Below are 18,211 nucleotides of genomic sequence, written 5' to 3' on the forward strand. Positions count from 1 at the left end.
ATATCGTTTTTGTGATTGAGGTCTCTTGAGATCAAAAAACAAACACAACCTAGGTATGTCCTACTGTAAATAACCCGATAGTAAGTAGTATGTAAGGTTTTTGGTCTAAAACCTTACAAAATACCACAATGACGACATGGAGTACCTACTTATCTACCTATATGTATATTATATCTTTAGCTACAATAGAAATGCTATGCTGCATAATGTTAGATGCAAAAAAATAATCTTAAAGACTACCTATCTAACCTAAAAAAATATTATCAACGAATATAAAATGGGTATTTACGTGACCGATACCGAATATGATTGAAGTAGGTATTGTAAATGATACCTAATTATAACATTATTGATATGACTGCTCGAAAGTCGAAACCAAAACGTCAAACGATCGCAATAAGTTAGAACTGTCAGTGCACTAACAATCAAAGTTATAAAGTTTCTGTTATTGAAGGCTGTGCATGACGCAAATTAATAATATGTATTTTTTAAATATCGGGACCTTAGATTAAAGTTATTTATTTATAATAGCGTATTCATCCTGTCAAAAAACTTTACATACTTTGGTTAGACAAAGATACCTACATAATATTATTATGACGACCTTCATACCATTTTCAACAATTTCCCTGACAATTTCATCCCATATCTTATCTTTCTTTCTTATGTTTTGTAGTCACTGTCAGAGAAATCATAAAGGATTGGATATTTCCGGACCAACTCGATCAGCTGCTCAATGTCTTCGCCATTTTGATTTTACTAATTCCCTTGGCGAAATTGTCCGCCGCGAATAAATTCGCTGTCGACAGAGTTCCCGAAAATCGCAGCGAATATTCGCTGCAAATTCGCACTCAAGACGCAAGGCGGTCGCGCAAGCGTGCTCTGTCCCGTAAGCCAATACGAGCTTGATTGGCGAATAATTCGCTGCGAATATTCGCCGCGAATATTCGCTTTGGTTTGGGGAGGCTAAAAATTAAACATCAAAATATTATTATAACTAAAGACGCTGAGAAACACATTAATAATTCATATATGGAACCTAAATGTGGTTTATCTGGAAATCCAATGATATTAAAATGATGTTATCATTTTAGAATTTTCATGTAGGTATGGATTACAATACATCAAAATCAATGATTTTGACCATAGATAGATCATGACAGGCCTTTCAATGTTGTCAGACAATATAAATATCGCCAGCATTATAATATTACCTACTCTATAAAAATATCAGCATGGTACAGTTACTTTAAGTAATTATGAATTCTTTGGTAATATTGAACAGCGAAATATTTTGTTCAACCATTTTTACGTCCCGAATTACTTTAATTGACACGGTATACTTGATCCAAATATTTTTAGTAACATAACAGCTGTCAAAAGAACAGATTTCCCGGTAATATTGAAATAAGTAATTAAGTGTGATAAGGCCGAAAAGGGTGTACAGACCTTGAAGAATGAGATGGGGAGCCACTGTCGAAAACTACCCAATCAAGACTCGTAACTGGACAAAATCTGACATTCGAATGAAATTTTCAAAATTGCGTCCTATGGTAGTTCCATTTTTGGCAATTCTACAGAAAAGTTTGTACTTTTGTAGGTCTGTAATGCCGGCGCTCCATTGGCACGCAAGTCAGACGATTTACAGTCTTCGAACTTTTTTTTCGCGTGGAGCACCCCCTGCGGACTTTTTAATCCGCAGACCAGGCTCGTTGGATTTCAAACATGTTTGATATTTTACTCGCCGAGCCGCTGAAATTCGTACGTTCACCACGCTTTACCGTCACATTATTTATATCTATGCCGACGGACGACAGCGCCATCATTATTTTACTGTCATTCAAAGTGTTCGGACATCTCACATCGATAACAACAATGGTAGATCTACGAGTGCATTCGAAAAGTTTCTTGGAAGATTTTATTAGTTGTTTTAAAGACAACCCATCGTTGTGGAAGACGACCAGCCCACTATACAAGAATCGTGATGCCAAGTCCTTGGCGTATGCGGAACTTTTGGAGATTTTAATCAAGGTGGAGCCGCAGGCAAGGGTCGACGGTGTTAAAAAGAAAATACAGACATTGAGGTCGGGTTACAGAAAGGAGAGAAATAAAGTAAGGACATCATATCGAAGCGGAGCCGGCACAGACGCAGTTTATCTACCCAAACTGTGGTACTATAAAAATTTGGAGTTCTTGAACGACCAAATGGAAGGTACGTAGGAATGCTTTAAAGCTATTTATTATACACGTGCAGATTATGAAATTGTCGTACCTAGCTCTGAAAGTGACATCGCATTAGATTAGCTACTATTAAGCAATTAAAACATACAGCTATGAATCATTTCTAGTCACAATAAAATTTCTTATTCTTTGCCGAGGTAGGTAATAAATAATAATAATATATAGGTACGAGGGAATGCTTTAAAGCTTTTTATTATACACGTGCAGACTATGACATTGTCGTATCTCTGAAAGTGACATCGCATTAGATTAGCTACTATTAAGCAATTAAAACATACAGCTATGAATCATTTCTAGTCACAATAAAATTTCTTATTCTTTGCCGAGGTAGGTAATAAATAATAATAATATATAGGTACGAGGGAATGCTTTAAAGCTATTTATTATACACGTGCAGACTATGACATTGTCGTATCTCTGAAAGTGACATCGCATTAGATTAGCTACTATTAAGCAATTAAAACATACAGCTATGAATCATTTCTAGTCACAATAAAATTATTTATTCTTTGCTGAGGTAGGTAAGAAATAATAATATATAGGTACGATCATGGCGGTGGAAGCGCGGCTTATTGAGTCGTGGTCGGGTCCCAGGTTCAAATCCTGGGTCTGACAAGTACACATTGAATTTCAATTTGTGTATGAGTCAGAGTATGGACCTAATATGTTGAGCAAGTGGCTGACATCCATTTCTCGTAAAAACAAAATCTGTCAATACAAACCTCCACTCCGTGGAGGTCCATATTATGATCGGACATGGTCGAAAGAAGAAGAAAAGAAATGATCATAAAATCAAAAATCGCTCGAGTTAGGTTCCTTCAGAGACAATCAATAAATCGTCAATCATCAATCAAAATTAATGGTACAGTTTGGTTATGAGGAATACAGCGGAAAACACATTTTGAAAATACCCGATAAACTGGATTACACCAATTATACCAATATCAATATTAACCGTATGAAGGAATGGGTACTTAGGGGAGAGATAATAAAAAACAAGTTTGAGTATTATGTTGTATTTTAACAATTTACATTTTGTTTTACAGAATCGAGCTCAATATCCAGCATGGTGGACGATTTGGAAAACATGTCTCCTGATGAGAGTTACTCCAACTCGTTAAACAACGAAGATTGTATTGAGGTAAAACATTTTAACTAAATTGTTACATTGGTTTAATTTATCTATTGCTTATCATACTTTCTTGCCATGTGACAGCCCCGGTAGTATTAAAATATTTTTCGAAATCTCCTCGCGCTTTCTTAGCATTGGCAGTCGAGTTCCGATTAGTCGTTGCTTCCAAAGGCGCTAAGGTGTCCTGTGACCTCAGTCCGAGCTCTATTAAACCTGTCTCAGGATTTTCCCTATCAAGGTCATGAGAAGGAGTATAAGTATGTGTTGATTTGCGACGAAGAAAGTTGTGCAGCACACAGCAAGCTAATACAACTGTATTGATATTTTCAATTTTCATGTTTATTGGAGCTTGAAAAATGCGGAATCTAGCAGCTAAAATGCCAAAAACATTTTCTATAATTCGCCTGGCTCTGCATGTCCGATAATTATATATTCTTTTACTGTGATTTAATTGCCTTTGTGAATACGGCTTTATGAAATCGTTACGTAATGCAAAGGCTTCATCGCCAATATAAACAAATGGCAGTGCATCAGAATTAGCAGTAGGTTTTTTTGGTGCAGGTATTTTTAATCTGCCTTCGTCTAAACGTTTGAAAAAATCAGATTTTCTCAGTACGCCTCCATCAGAAATACGTCCATTTGTTCCAACATCAACATAAATAAATTCATAATTAGCATTTGCAATCGCCATCAAAACAATGCTGTGGAAATGTTTGTAATTATAAAAGTGGGAGCCGGCGCCTGCAGGTGGCACGATTGCAATGTGTTTCCCATCAACTGCGCCCAGGCAATTTGGAAATTGCCATTTACTATTAAATTCTTCTGCAATCGTCTCCATTTCTTCGTGCGTATCAGGGAACTGCAACAAAAAATAATCAACATTTTATTTACAGATAGAATATTCGCCTTCAACATCCACGTTGTCGACTACTCCAAGGTCGAATCTCAATAGAGCACCAGAACCCCCATCGTTCAAACGAAAAAAATCGAATGATAGCGCCAACAAAGTGTTAGAATTAATCACCGACAAACTAAGCAAGACTGAAGATGAATTTGATGTTTTTGGCAAAATGATGGCCATGAAACTACGATCGATGTCACAGGGACAAAGATTGCTGGCCGAGAAGCTGATGCATGAAGTTGCCTTTATGGGACAAAGTGACAAAATAATGCCAGCAACTACTGTTCATACTCAACCAGTTTATCGTATATTAAGCAAAAATGTACAAAAGCCGGTATAATAAATTAATGTTTTTTGTATGAATAAATATCTTGTAAAAATATTTGTTTTTTTGTTTGTTTTTATGCCTATAAACCTTAGCTTAAGCGATACAACAAATGGTAAGTATTTGAGCTATGTTAGCAAACCTATATTATTATGTGGCCTCATTTAGAAATCAAATTCCATGCTTGCTTTTCGAAGAATATGACTAGTATTACAATACATTCAACAGGAATAATTAAGCAGCTTGCTTACAGCCTATATGGAGAGTCCTGGCTAGGTACAGCATTCTAATGGTCTATTGAATATTTAGCATGTCAACGATGGCCTTATTTGTGACTATATATATACCTATCTCAAATGCATCTTGTCTGCCATTCTTATGATGTTGCCGTCTATGATTTATATAGGTAAAACAATCCACTAAACGTTCACTTTATAAGACCAACCAATGTCTACTTGTTAATGATATATTTGTAAATTTGCCCAACTTTATTAGATGACGTATAATATAATACACACCTTGAAATATTCTCCTTTCAAAACGTCAATGATGACTTGGCAAGTTTCGGGAATTATCTTGCCCAGAGTTTGTCTTCCAATCGCAGTTCTATAATGCAAGTCAGTGAATGTTCCGCCGGCAGCCAAAAATCGCAGGGTTGCACATAATCTATCATGAGGAGAAACAGCTTCCCTCATCATAGTATTTTTTTTTTTAATAAATGGGGAGACCAAATTATACAGTTCTGTGTATACATCCTCCGACATTCGCAAATAATTGCGGAAATCGCTCGGTTGCAAACGCAATTCTCGTATTAAATTTGTGTGGGATAATGTCGTTCGTTTCCTTATCCAATGTTTCACCCAGTATTTGTGTACCCTTTGCTTCGTTATTACATTATCTGCCACCCAATAACCCAAAAAACATAAAACGTCGGTATCATTTAACGCCATCACGATTTAACTGTCAGATATACGTATATTATCTATGCTGTCAAAGTCGACTGTTTTACTCGTCAAATTAATTATATACTCGTTTCGTTGAACGTCTGTTGGCCAGTAGCAGAACGTAGAAAAATCTGAAGACTTATTGTCGTCGGACTTTTGGCTCGCCAATGGAGCGCTGGCATAACGACTTCTGCCTTCTGACTTTTGGTTCTGCATCGCGCTCTTGGTCCTGAGTTAATGTATTTTCAGTTAGTTGCTGAACTCATGTTTATGGTACCTACCTGCTGTTACTTTTATTGCTTTCTCTTCGTTTAACTATGGTAGGTAGTTGAAGAGTAATATCGTCTCTGTTCTGGCAGAACACACTAACTGAAGAATATTATTAGTTTCGAGTAATTTGACTTTGAAGTTTTTAAAATGTTTGAAATGGTCTATCATGTGAGTTTATTAAGTAATCGTGACGTGATAAAATGATGACTTTAAAATAAAGACTGTTTATTTATTAAGAAGGTTAAAGTAAAAAATAAAGTAAAATTTTCTTTTTTTATGTAATTTGTTTATAAAAAAAAACGAATTAGTGTTTTTTGCCAGTTTCATTCAATATCATCAAATATACATCCACCTACAGACACCTTGTTGTCCCAGAAAATATTAATTGAGTTACTGCATATGGCTAAAAATAAATTGCATCTCTCATAATTATTAAGAAAAAGTGTTTTAGCAGTGGCTTAATAGAAAATTAGCCATGTGCATGTAGTGAAGTTAGGTGGTGATTCGTGAAAGGCATGACCACTTCTATGACTGGAAACATGGCTTTCTTGGTTTCCTATTGCCTCGGGTAGATATATCACAAATGAAACAACTGTGTCTTTCATGTTAGAAGAGTCACGTGAGCTTTGTTAGTAGAAGCAGATATTGAATTCGTAGTTAATTCGAACACGAAGTTGGGTATACAGAGGGGTTGAGCCCATACGAGTCACGACCTTCGGCCATGGGGTTCCTACTATGAAGAAGAATGATGCCAACACCAAAGTAACCAATATACTGGCTGGATACAATGGCACCATGCCTATATTCTTGACAATGGCCAGCGTTAAATACTATACAAAGTCATACTGCGTCTCTCATATACATACGAAACTAAGTTGCTCACACAGTGTAATTGTAGTTCCAAGTTAAGTAGTGAGGAGTTGGATTCACAACTACTTCCGATGCTGCTACCGTGACTTTTCGTGTATTACTTGCTAACGTCGTAGATAGACGAATTACAAAATAGACCGTGTAGGTATATCATATTGTGCAGGTGAATCAGAGGTGCGCTCGCGGTGCCCATCGAGGATGTGAGGAGTGAGAGCCACGTCGACTCATTGGCATGGTGCTATATCTTTTCGTGTATACTATCGTCTCAGGTAGACAAATTGCAAAACAAACTTTATATGATTCCGACGAATCCGATGTACGCGCGGGATTCTCATCAAGTACCAAGTTACGGAGGTGAAATTGGGAGTCACGACCACTTCCCGACCTAGTAACATAACCTTTCGTGTATACTATTGTCTCAACTAGACAAATCACAGAAGAAAGTATGTCTCTCTGATTATGTATACGGGTTGTTAGGTAACGCACCTGGACTACATGTAAATAATCTTTTTAATGTATTTTATACATCAGTGGCTTGTTGTCGATTTTGATTATAAAATAATAAATAAAAGGACTATGATGATTAAAAGCAATATTTATAATTGCTAATCAGGCTCTGTCAATCTCTCAGATCATATTGTTGTAGAGAATATAGACACTAAGTCGCTTGCCAGTATAAGGTGAAAAGCAAAAATGGTTCTGGCAGAAAACACTAACTCAATTAGTTGTTATTTCCAGGCAACATTTTGTAATTATTCATTTACACAAAACTGATTTTAAGTAAATGTATATTTTATAAAAATTAGTGTGTTTTTCCAGACGGTAAAGTTTGAAATAAGGAACATTTTGGTATAACTAACTCAATATGTAATTTTTTCGAATTAGTGTCTTCTGCCAGAACAGTGACGATATGTAATATTATATGTTTAACTATTGAAATTCTTTGGAAAACTACCTTATCCTCAAAATGACCACGAATCAGAGGTGAATTGAACATTCAATGTTACCCCGGACAAGTTTTCTTAATTTCAACATACAGTCGAACTCGGTTATTAAGATCACGGACATAGCGAGATCTCGGATGTAATGAGGAAACATTTGTTGACATTTTAGTTTATGATTTTCTCCATACATATTTATTCACTCTTATAACGAGCTACTTATCGGATATACCTACCGAGCAAAAATATCCTTAAAAATTTTCTTAAATCTGTTAAAATCCGAACGTCGACCGATGCTGCCGGGATCGGATTATGTTTATGACACTAATTAAGTGGGTGTTTCCGCCAACAACATTGAAAAAGTATCCAGACACATAGTTGAAATTTCATGTAAAAAGTCCAAGCTGAAGTCAGTAGGTACCTACCAGCGTTCATTACAATAAACAACTTCTTTTGTAGTTTATGAATGCCAAGCTTGTTTCGGGGAAAAATTCTAATTGTGTAATTCTGTTTGAATTGCGACTTTTTGTGTTATGTGACTGCTCATTTAAAAATACCTATTCTCTGATATAACGAGCAAATTCAGTCAGTTCCATCTTCCTCGTAAATAACCAAGTTCGACTGTATTGTTATGAATTATAATTAAAAATATTAAATTTCGTAAGAATATAACTTTGAACACTAACTTGTTCTAGAATTACTAATTCAAGAAATTAAAAAATGTCTATCATTTGGTGTAGAATTAACTTCATCATAAAATGTATAAATAAAGCCCCAATATATCGTCTCTGTTCTGGCAGAACACACTAATTGGAGAATACTAGTTTCGAGTAATTTGACTTTGAAGTTTTTAAAATGTTTGAAATGGTCTATCATGTGAGTTTATTAAGTAATCGTAAAAGAAGGTTAAAGTAAAAAAAAAGTAAAATTTTCTTTTTTTATGTTTATTTTCTTATTTGTTTAGAAAAAAACGAATTAGTGTTTTTTGCCAGAACACATTTTGTCTTTTTCAGCGGTAAGTGTAATTTAGTGTTTTCTGCCAGGAGAAAAATGCAGAATATTCTCAAGCCATTGTCATAGTTTTAGGGAAAAATTTTAAGTACGTAAAATTATCTAGGTATTTTTATAAAAAAAAATGAGATAGATACATACTGCAATAGTATATTCTTATAGAGCGTAGAGATTATAAGTAGGTACATGTGTAAATAATGACAAGTAGAAGACATATTAATTAAGGGAATTTCAGAGTAACTATCATTGGTGGAAAAGTAGCATCGTTAGAGTCATCATCATCAGTCTGAATCAATACACTGCTGGATGAAGCCCTCTCCAAGCTGATTCCACTTCTCTCTGTCCTGTGCGTTGCGTTGCCACATACTTCCGCAGTACTTAACCATTTCATCGATCCAGCGGCCTCTAGGTCTATTTTGCGGATCCACTGGATGACTACATTTGTCCATCAGTTGTCCCTTTTTCGAGCTATGTATCCAGCCCATTTCCATTTGTGGTTTTTAGAGACCACTATTACATCGCAAAACCTTGTCTGTTTTTTTATACAATCATTCCGCTTTTTGTCATTTCGCGTTATGCCCAGCATGCACCTCTCTATACCACGCTGTGCTACTATACATTTCTGGGTCTCTCCTTTACTTAGGGTCCATGTTTCACGCGCACTTGTGATTACGGGAAGCACACACTGGTTTAACATTTTGCGCTTAAGGCAAGGGTCATTTTTGAAGACATTATTCAGACGGTCAAAAGTTTTTCAGCCCAGCTTCACTTGGCGAACAATTTCATCGAAAATACATCCACCTACAGACACCTTGTTGTCCCAGAAAATATCAATTGAGTTACTGCATATGGCTCTTGCAGAAGAATCATAAAATAAATTGCATCTCTCATAATTATTACGAAAAAGTGTTTCAGCAGTGGCTTAATAGAAAATTAACCATGTGCATGTAGTCAAGTTACGTGGTGATTCGTGAAAGGCATGACCGCTTTTACAACTGGAAACATGACTTTCCTGGTTTCCTATTGACTCGGTTAGATATATCACAAATGAAACAATTGCGTCTTTCATGTTAGAAGAGTCACGTGAGCTTTGTTATTAGAAGCACATATTGAATTCGTAGTTAATTCGAACACGAAGTTGGGTGTACAGAGGGGTGGAGCCCATACGAGTCACGACCTTCAGCCATGAGGTTCCTACTATGAAGAAGAAGAATGATGCTAACACCAAAGTAACCAATACACTGGCTGGATACAATGGCACCATGCCTATATTCTTGACAATGGCCAGCGTTAAATAATATACAAAGTCATACTGCGTCTCTCATATACATACGAAACTAGGATGCTCACACAGTGTAATTGTAGTTCCAAGTTAAGTAGTGAGGAGTTGGATTCACGACTACTTCCGATGCTGCTACTGTGACTTTTCGTGTATTACTTGCTATCGTCTTAGGTAGACGAATTACAAAATAGACTGTGTAGGTATATCATATTGTGCAGGTGAATCAGAGGTGCGCTCGCGGTACCCATCGAGGATGTGAGGAGTGAGAGCCACGTCGACTCCTTGGCATGGTGCTATATCTTTTCATGTATACTATCATCTCAGGTAGACAAATTGCAAAACAAACTTTATATGATTCCGACGAATCCGATGTACGCGCGGGATTCTCATCAAGTACCAAGTTACGGAGGTGAAGATTGGGAGTCACGACCACTTCCCGACCTGGTACCATAACCTTTCGTGTATACTATCATTTCAAGTAGACAAATCACAGAAGAAAGTATGTCTCTCTGATTATGTATACGGCTTGTTAGGTAACGCACCTGGACTACATGTAAATAATCTTTTTAATGTATTTTATACATCAGTGGCTTGTTGTCGATTGTGATTATAAAATAATAAATAAAAGGACTATGATGATTAAAAGCAATATTTTTAATTGCTAATCAGGCTCTGTCAATCTCTCAGATCATATTGTTGTAGAATGTAGAGAATATAGACACTAAGTCGCTTGCCAGTATAAGGTGAAAAGCAAAAATGGTTCTGGCAGAAAACACTAACTCAATTAGTTGTTATTTCCAGGCAACATTTCGTAATTTTTCATTTAGTGCGTTTGCAGAAAACTGTTTTTAAGTAAATGTATATTTTATAAAAATTAGTGTGTTTTTCCAGACGGTAAAGTTTGAAATAAGGAACATTTTGGTATAACTAACTCAATATGTAATTTTTTCGAATTAGTGTCTTCTGCCAGAACAGTGACGATATAAGAACTAAATAACAAAAAAACACAAAAATCGTTACTACGACTAGGTATATAAATTTGTTTTTTTATTCGTGTGTTTCTGAGGTTGTTCCAAATTACAAATTATGTAGTATGATATATTATTGTAGTGAAGACCGGCTATTGCGTCTTGATGCCCTGAACCAAGAACATTTTGGCGGTCTATTATTAACTTCCAGCCAATTTATGATTATAGATTCGCTTCTGCCTTCGCTACTGTGTGTCATTCTGTTTACTTAAATCTAATTCTTAAAATGAATTTCTATATTATAATCACAATAAATTATTTAACTATCCACTTTATTGGGCAGTAGGTACCTATTTAGATTTACGAATTTTTCTTTGCACAAGTATATATTGTGTGCATGGCCCCCACATCCTGAAGCAGACCCTCAGGCTAGGATCTTTAGCAGGCCCCCCTAACTATCGCTAAGGATAAAGGCAGTGTGATGCTCCACAGTAGCATTTTCCAAATGGTGTACGCGGTAAAATTAGTGTGTATATTTTTAGTGTTTTTATTTTAATACACACATCCATTTGAAATATGAAAAATATATATACAAAAATATAATATAGACAAATAAAAATTGTATCGTACAAACACATAGTTTTAAATAATAACATTATTGAAGGAAAATAGCGCCGCAGGTGACTTTTTTACTATTAGAGAAAATTTATATCACTTATCTGGTCGACTCGCCACGCCGGGTCCTTCCTGAGCCCGGGCCCCCAGGCTAGAGCCCTGTCAGCCCCCCTTTGTGGGGGCCATGATTGTGCGTGTATGAATAGTGTAATAATATTGCGCATTTTTTTGTGAGTAAGTCAACATGAAAGTTTTGCAAAGTCTTATACAAGTCCGAACCAGTCATATATTTATCATCACGTTTTTCAATGACATAATTCAAGCGTAAGCTGACACAGTTCTGTGCCATGTCGGAGGTATATAGCTATCATGTATACTTGTCCAAAAAAAAGTTTAAGTATACCGTTCAAGTAATTAATGCAGTTTTGAAAATTGACTCTTATTAAAATGTGGAAAACAGCAAGTCAATGAGGGACCTTTTATATCTCACATGGTTTATTCCGGTTATTATACCTATGGCTTCACTGATTCATCAGTATAATGTATTTCTATAACAATATACAATTTTAATGCAACTAGGTTTTGAGTGCTTTTGGAGACGGATAAAACCGTACAGTACAGGAGAAATAAAATCATTTATGATAAATTGATAAATATATTTAATTTTATTTACAGTATGTAGTTTTATAATGCCCAATTATCAATTATAAGGAAACTAGATAACTTTGGAGGGGCACCCATTGAGATAAAGGGATACAACAGGTCACTGAAAACAATGTCAATGATAGCAACCATATACAAGAATCTCATTAACCCTGCCTATTTCCTGAGCATGGGAAAAAATCACATCCCCGCAGCTTAATAGTTTAGCAGACTATAGTCTATGTCATCCGTGAGATGAAAAAAATAAGCAGTAGGTAATTTTAATCAACACCGTATATTGTACTAGCTAACTATGATCACAGGTCAATGTATGTTTTTGATGACTATAAATTCAATATCTTTAGGTAAGCTGACTTTCAATTAACTGGGTGGTAACCATGAAATAAAAGGAGAACATTAAGCAATAACCATTTTCATACTTCGATTGATAACATTTGGAGTACATAGAGAGAAAAATATTAATTTTACATTTGAGTTCAATTTTGAATTTGTGGTAATTGAGAAATAGTAAGTGATCCACTAGTATTTTTTTTTTACGGATGATCAACACATGCAATGAAACTGAGTAAAATTGTGTACTTTGGAATATTTTTGTTGATATTTTGGATTAATCAGGAAATCATTTATCCGGAAATAGATTTTCCTGTGTAGCTCAGTAAACCGAGTCAACTGTATACCTATGAATGTTTGAAAAATATTGCAAACATTTAACTTTATGTCTGGTTTCACTTGTGTATATGCTTTAGAATTTAGACCGTGTACTTTTTATAATCAAGTAACAGAACAGTCGGACAAAGTGATAATTATTTTTTAATTTATTATTTTGACCAGGCAGCAAAGCAAACATGTTTCTTACTCTCCAGGCAATAAGATAAGGAGTTGATACACCCCTGTTACAGGCGGGCTTCTCCCGGTGTAAAATAATCATTTAGTAGCTCAAGTCGAAACGTAACCCTGACCTCTAGAAACGGCTTCATAAAACATCTAATCTGATTCCTTGCTCAACCACGTAAGTATTTTTTATTTATAAGTAAGGGCCTTCGTCCGGTGTGTGAAAATGACATATTGGGCGGAGGTGTAATTAAGATAAATTTAATTTAATTTAAAAAGTATAAATGATGATGGATGAAAGCGATAATTTTAAGACTAAATATAAGTATTTAAATATAATAAATTTTGCCGCGCTTGTCGGCAACGTCCAAATTTCGACGCGCCTGCGCCAGGGTCAGGCTCGTGATTCGCCGAATCAAAGATCACGCGATAAAATTTGGCCAATCACGAGAGTCCTTTTTGCTGGAATGGCGTGGGTACGCGAAGTTTGAAAAAGAAAAAAAGTAATTAGTAAGCGTCCCCTTTCCGATAGGATAGGACCTGCGAAACTTATTGTTAAAACAAAATATGTAAACGTTTAAAGAAAATGTAAAATATAAGAAGACCACGTTACGAGCACGAAAGACCGTGTTTTATTTATACTCCAACCGTTTATATACTCTTTTTTTGTGAATCCGGGGTTCGATGGATGCCTGAGCTAGCCGCTGGAACCCCGGGGATCTCAGAGTCCTATACCAGAATGACACGTTTAAATGACGGCATCGGAAATGGGAGCAGAGGGTTAATACTCGAGCACCAATCGGCAACAATGCCAGTCATTAAAAACGTGCATGCTTGTTAGTATAGATGCAAATGTCGAAAAGAAAAAAATAAGGATATTTCCAATATCAATAAAGAAATTAAAGATAAGGGAGATGATGCTTACTGATTGATAAGAAGAATTTTCATTATTTTTTTAAAATCATTATTTAAGAAAATATTTTTTTGACAGTCATATGTAGACAATAACCATCAATACAGGCATCAGCAGTGAATGGGATCTCTGCTGATCAGTTAATTACCACAACTCGGTCAGCGCTCAAGACACGCCTGGCGTGTAGCAATTAGCATGATAATTAAATGTAATTAACTGGTCAGCAGTGAATGTATATGTATCTAATGGCCACACGCCAGACGTGTTGAGCACTGGACGTATTAAGTAAAGAAGGTAAGTAGTATTATATTAATTTTAAAAACATTTTTCAACAATTGATAAAATACATTGCTCGGAGAGCATACTGCCAGGTCAAAGTATTAAATTAAAAAATGTTTTTGTCACTCTACCCAACTATTCTTATGATTATGTATAATGTCCAATTAATACTTCGATCCATCACATTTAAAAATGCGCAAATCTCTAACTGAGACACAATTTCAAATGATCCAATTAGTAAGACAGATGACAATTTTTTATTCAATTACGAAAAAAGTGGCTTGTTGTACCTTTTATGTAATATTTAGTGTATTCTCATGGAATCCCATACATGAGTTTGTGGAGAATCGCTGCTGTATTGAGTATCTAGATTTATAATGAAGAGACTTATAACCACAAGGCTGTCCAACTTTCAGTAACATAAAAAAACTTCCTACTTCCAAATTATTACTAATATTTATTTGCTTTATTAATGGCACAAATTCATGTCACCTGAAATAAAAATATGTGGAAGTGGAAGTATCAATAGTGCCAGGTGGAAAAAGTTGTGGTGTAAGCTAGCACTTAGTACCCATCTAGGTTGGCGCTCTCACTCTGATGAATTTGGTAGTATACCCCTACGATTTTAATAGTAGGTAGACTAAATGTTTAGGGCAAGATGAAATTATAAATAAGATCAATGATATTAAAGAATTACTATTTAATATTAATTGCTTTTCTCTCTTGACTGCTACTTTGTAGTTTCAGTAATGCCTTCATATTTTGGGGTCTTGTTTTTGAAAAAATATCTGGAAAAAAAATAAAATGTGAAAATGGCTATCCTCAAAGATATTACACCAAGCAAGGCATTTATATGTTCTTTTAGATATTAGCTCAGTTGTCCGTTCAATCACAGTTTCAGTTATTGTCTGTTCAGTTCGGAAACTGAATTTTTCATAGGTTATCAGGTTTTGATTTGGATTTTGGTCTCAAAACACCTTAACCACAAAAATGATATGGAAATTGCCAATGTTGCCAACTCTACTATAATTATAGCACATCACATCGCACATCACATCTACATTTCTGCATGCAAGCAAGCTTCTAAGATTCATCATGAGACAAGCGAGTCATTCAAGAATCCAATTTTTTTACGTATACCCTGTGTCGTTAGTACAGAGTATTCTTAAATATGAGTCCATTATCTGGGAAATTTCTTCAACATCTTTATTTCAATGTATATAAATAAGTAATTATTTTCCTTTTGATAATTTCTCAAATGAGTATTTCCAACTGGCTTTCTTCAAGGCATGCTCGCCTTTCATTCACTTGAAGCTCGTAAATCACTTCAGCTCCGGATATTCTGCAAAATTTTAATTTATATACCCGTCAATTACATGACTTTTTTTGGATGAAAACTGTTTCCTAATGTCAGGCTCATCAGGCACCAATAGCGAGGGCTGTACGTCTGGTCAATGCACTCCCTAGAGACGTAGACCTTTTTAGTGATGCGCTATGTATTTTATTTTTTTAAATTCTTCTTATATTTTTTTTCTGCTTTTTGCTTGTTTTTCTACTCACTTGATTTACTTGCTATTTTCATATTAAATATCATGTTGTGAACGTCTTGAATTAATAATTTATTATGTACTAATATGTTTTTTTGGTACAAGTCTGTTATGGGGAAGCCAGCGGCAAACACATTTTGAAAATAGCCGATATACTGGATTATTTGTTAGGTTAGGTTAGGTTTTTATTCTTGAAATTCATGAATTATGCCAAAATCGGCTATGATAATTAGCTCGGTTCCCGCTTGGTTTCCCCATAACCGACTTGTACCATTTTTTTTTTTTAAATAAATGAGTAAATAGTAAAATACCTACTATAATTTTGATTCCGCGAAAAATGCTATAAGTGAGTAAGTAAGAAGAAAGTGAAGCTGAAAAATGTTCCTGCACTAAAACAAGTTGTAATATAATGTACCTAGTATGGACTACAGTATCTTTACCTCAGTTTTTTCCGTAAAAATCAGTGAAATGTGAAAATACTGAAAATTAAGGTTAAGAGTTTAGATACATTGATGTAGGTGATACTTACTTCTCATAGTCAACAAAACATAACATGAATCCAAATATTAAGAAACACCGCCATACAATCGTGAATCTTGGATCATCTATTTTCTGGTGACCAAAATTTTTGTGGGTTCTTTGTTGTTCTTGTCCATGGTATTTATATTTCTTCAGCATATGTACAGTCCCCAGTAATTTATTGTTCACTAAGTTTTGCGAAAAACAACTATATTGACAATATATCGTCCGCAAAGCTTGCATTTTTATTAAAAATTAAATATCTAACGACAACTTTGAGGTTATTCCGTATATGTCAAAACAACGATAAATTTGACCTGGGATGTCAGACATGAAAATTAGTTAATCAAAATATTTTTTCAAAACTGCAAAAAAAATGCTTTGCTTTTTTTTTTTTAAATCTACGTGAAGGAAGGCGCTGTCGACGACTAAATGGGAGGAGCTTGTTAGTTTATAATGGAAGTGCGGTTAAAAATGCGAGGAGCATCTTAGTTCACAGTTTTAACATGTAGCCAAGAAGATGTCATAGTAGTATTGTTTCATAGGGATTACAAATTAAGTTCGTAAAATAAAAAATCTATCCAAAGTTGCCGAGCCAAATAATGTAGGTACCTACAGACCCACAAACTTATCTGGAGAATGAGGCGAGGAGCCACTGTCGAAAACTACTATAGCGTACTATAGGTACCTGTTAATATCGTACAAAGTACGCGGACCACAATAACTACGATGTCCCACACGAGTCGTTAGTTACGGAATCGAGCTGCTGTGACGTGATAATATAGGTAGGTAATGATATTAAATCGAAGACAAATATGGCTGGAATTTTGTGATATTAATACCAAAAGCAGTTTCTTGTTCGCGTATGGTTACTTATGAATAATATGTATTGATTATTTAGCAATAATATACATATTATTCGCTATTGACTCTGAAGTCCCTTGAGATGTTGATCGTATTTTTTGCCTTGTGTTCTTCTGTGCTGGCCCCTTTTTACCCCCTTTTCTTCTCGATTATTTATCTCTCTGGTTTCTTATCGTGCTTAGCAGGCTGGCAGGACTGACGCTTCTATCGTAGCGTCCTTTGTCTTTGGTTATTCAATTTCATATGTCTCAAGGAAACCAGGTAGGTGTTCTCTGGACTTCAGAGTCAACAAGAATAATAAGAGTTTTAATGGTAGGTAAAACTTCTTTCATTATTCGCTATTGACTCTGAAGTCCCTTGAGATATCTGTTTGTTATCACCTGGTAAAGCAAGATGGATCCTGCAAGATAGGGTGGATGAACCTAACATGAGAATTAGGTATAACATCTCCTTGCTTTTAGGCTCTGTGCACCGGGCTGAACAGAGAGGTCAACATATTTTGTTCCCCCGCTGTAGAAGTCTGTGTGTCTATCGGTATCTGGTAAAATGTTTTAAAAGTAGCTTCTTGGCGCCAATTACCTCTCTGAAGGATGTCATCTATGGGGTAATTCTCTAACCAATTTAGAGAGGCGACTGCTGATCGAGTACTTCCTGGTGATTCCTGTACCCCTGCATCAGCGAGTACTGACTTCACCCAATTTCCGATGACTGCTCGAGTAGCAGGTTTTGGGGGGCCTCTTGACGAGATAAATAATGCCGGAATATTACTACCCTCTTCTCTTCTCTCATTGGAAACGCAGATAAGTTTTCGTAGCCAAAATACTGGATCGATGTTTTGGCAACTGGAAGCGCTTAATTTCCACCCAGATTGGTGGTGCCTTGATGTGTCTGTATTGGAACCAAACACTGGCCATAGAATTATATGGTCGCCATTATCGACTAGGCCATTATCTGCTACACTGAGTAGGGTAAGGTCATGAACCCGTCGTCCCGATGCGAGTAATAATAATATAGCTGTTCTGCGTGAAACTTCATGTAGGTTGTATACTAGTGGTGTTGTTTTCTTGAGGTTCTTCCACGGAGCTACATCCCGGG

General features: G+C 35.6%; 1 long non-coding RNA gene across 1 annotated transcript; it reads right to left on the reverse strand.

Annotated features, from left to right (window-relative positions):
- Nucleotides 1-12,699: 12,699 nt before the first annotated feature.
- On the reverse strand, nucleotides 12,700-16,572 carry LOC147064735 (uncharacterized). Its single transcript, XR_015071924.1, has 3 exons — nucleotides 16,263-16,572; nucleotides 14,181-14,974; nucleotides 12,700-14,083 (listed from the first exon to the last, which is right to left on the reverse strand). It is a non-coding gene; the product is annotated as an uncharacterized LOC147064735 (long non-coding RNA).
- Between the last annotated feature and the right edge of the window lie 1,639 nt (nucleotides 16,573-18,211).

This window comes from Rhyacophila brunnea, unplaced genomic scaffold, assembly GCF_057557595.1.
Source record: "Rhyacophila brunnea isolate RB1 unplaced genomic scaffold, BYU_Rbru_1.0 scaffold_7, whole genome shotgun sequence".
In the NCBI taxonomy this organism is placed as follows: domain Eukaryota; kingdom Metazoa; phylum Arthropoda; class Insecta; order Trichoptera; family Rhyacophilidae; genus Rhyacophila; species Rhyacophila brunnea.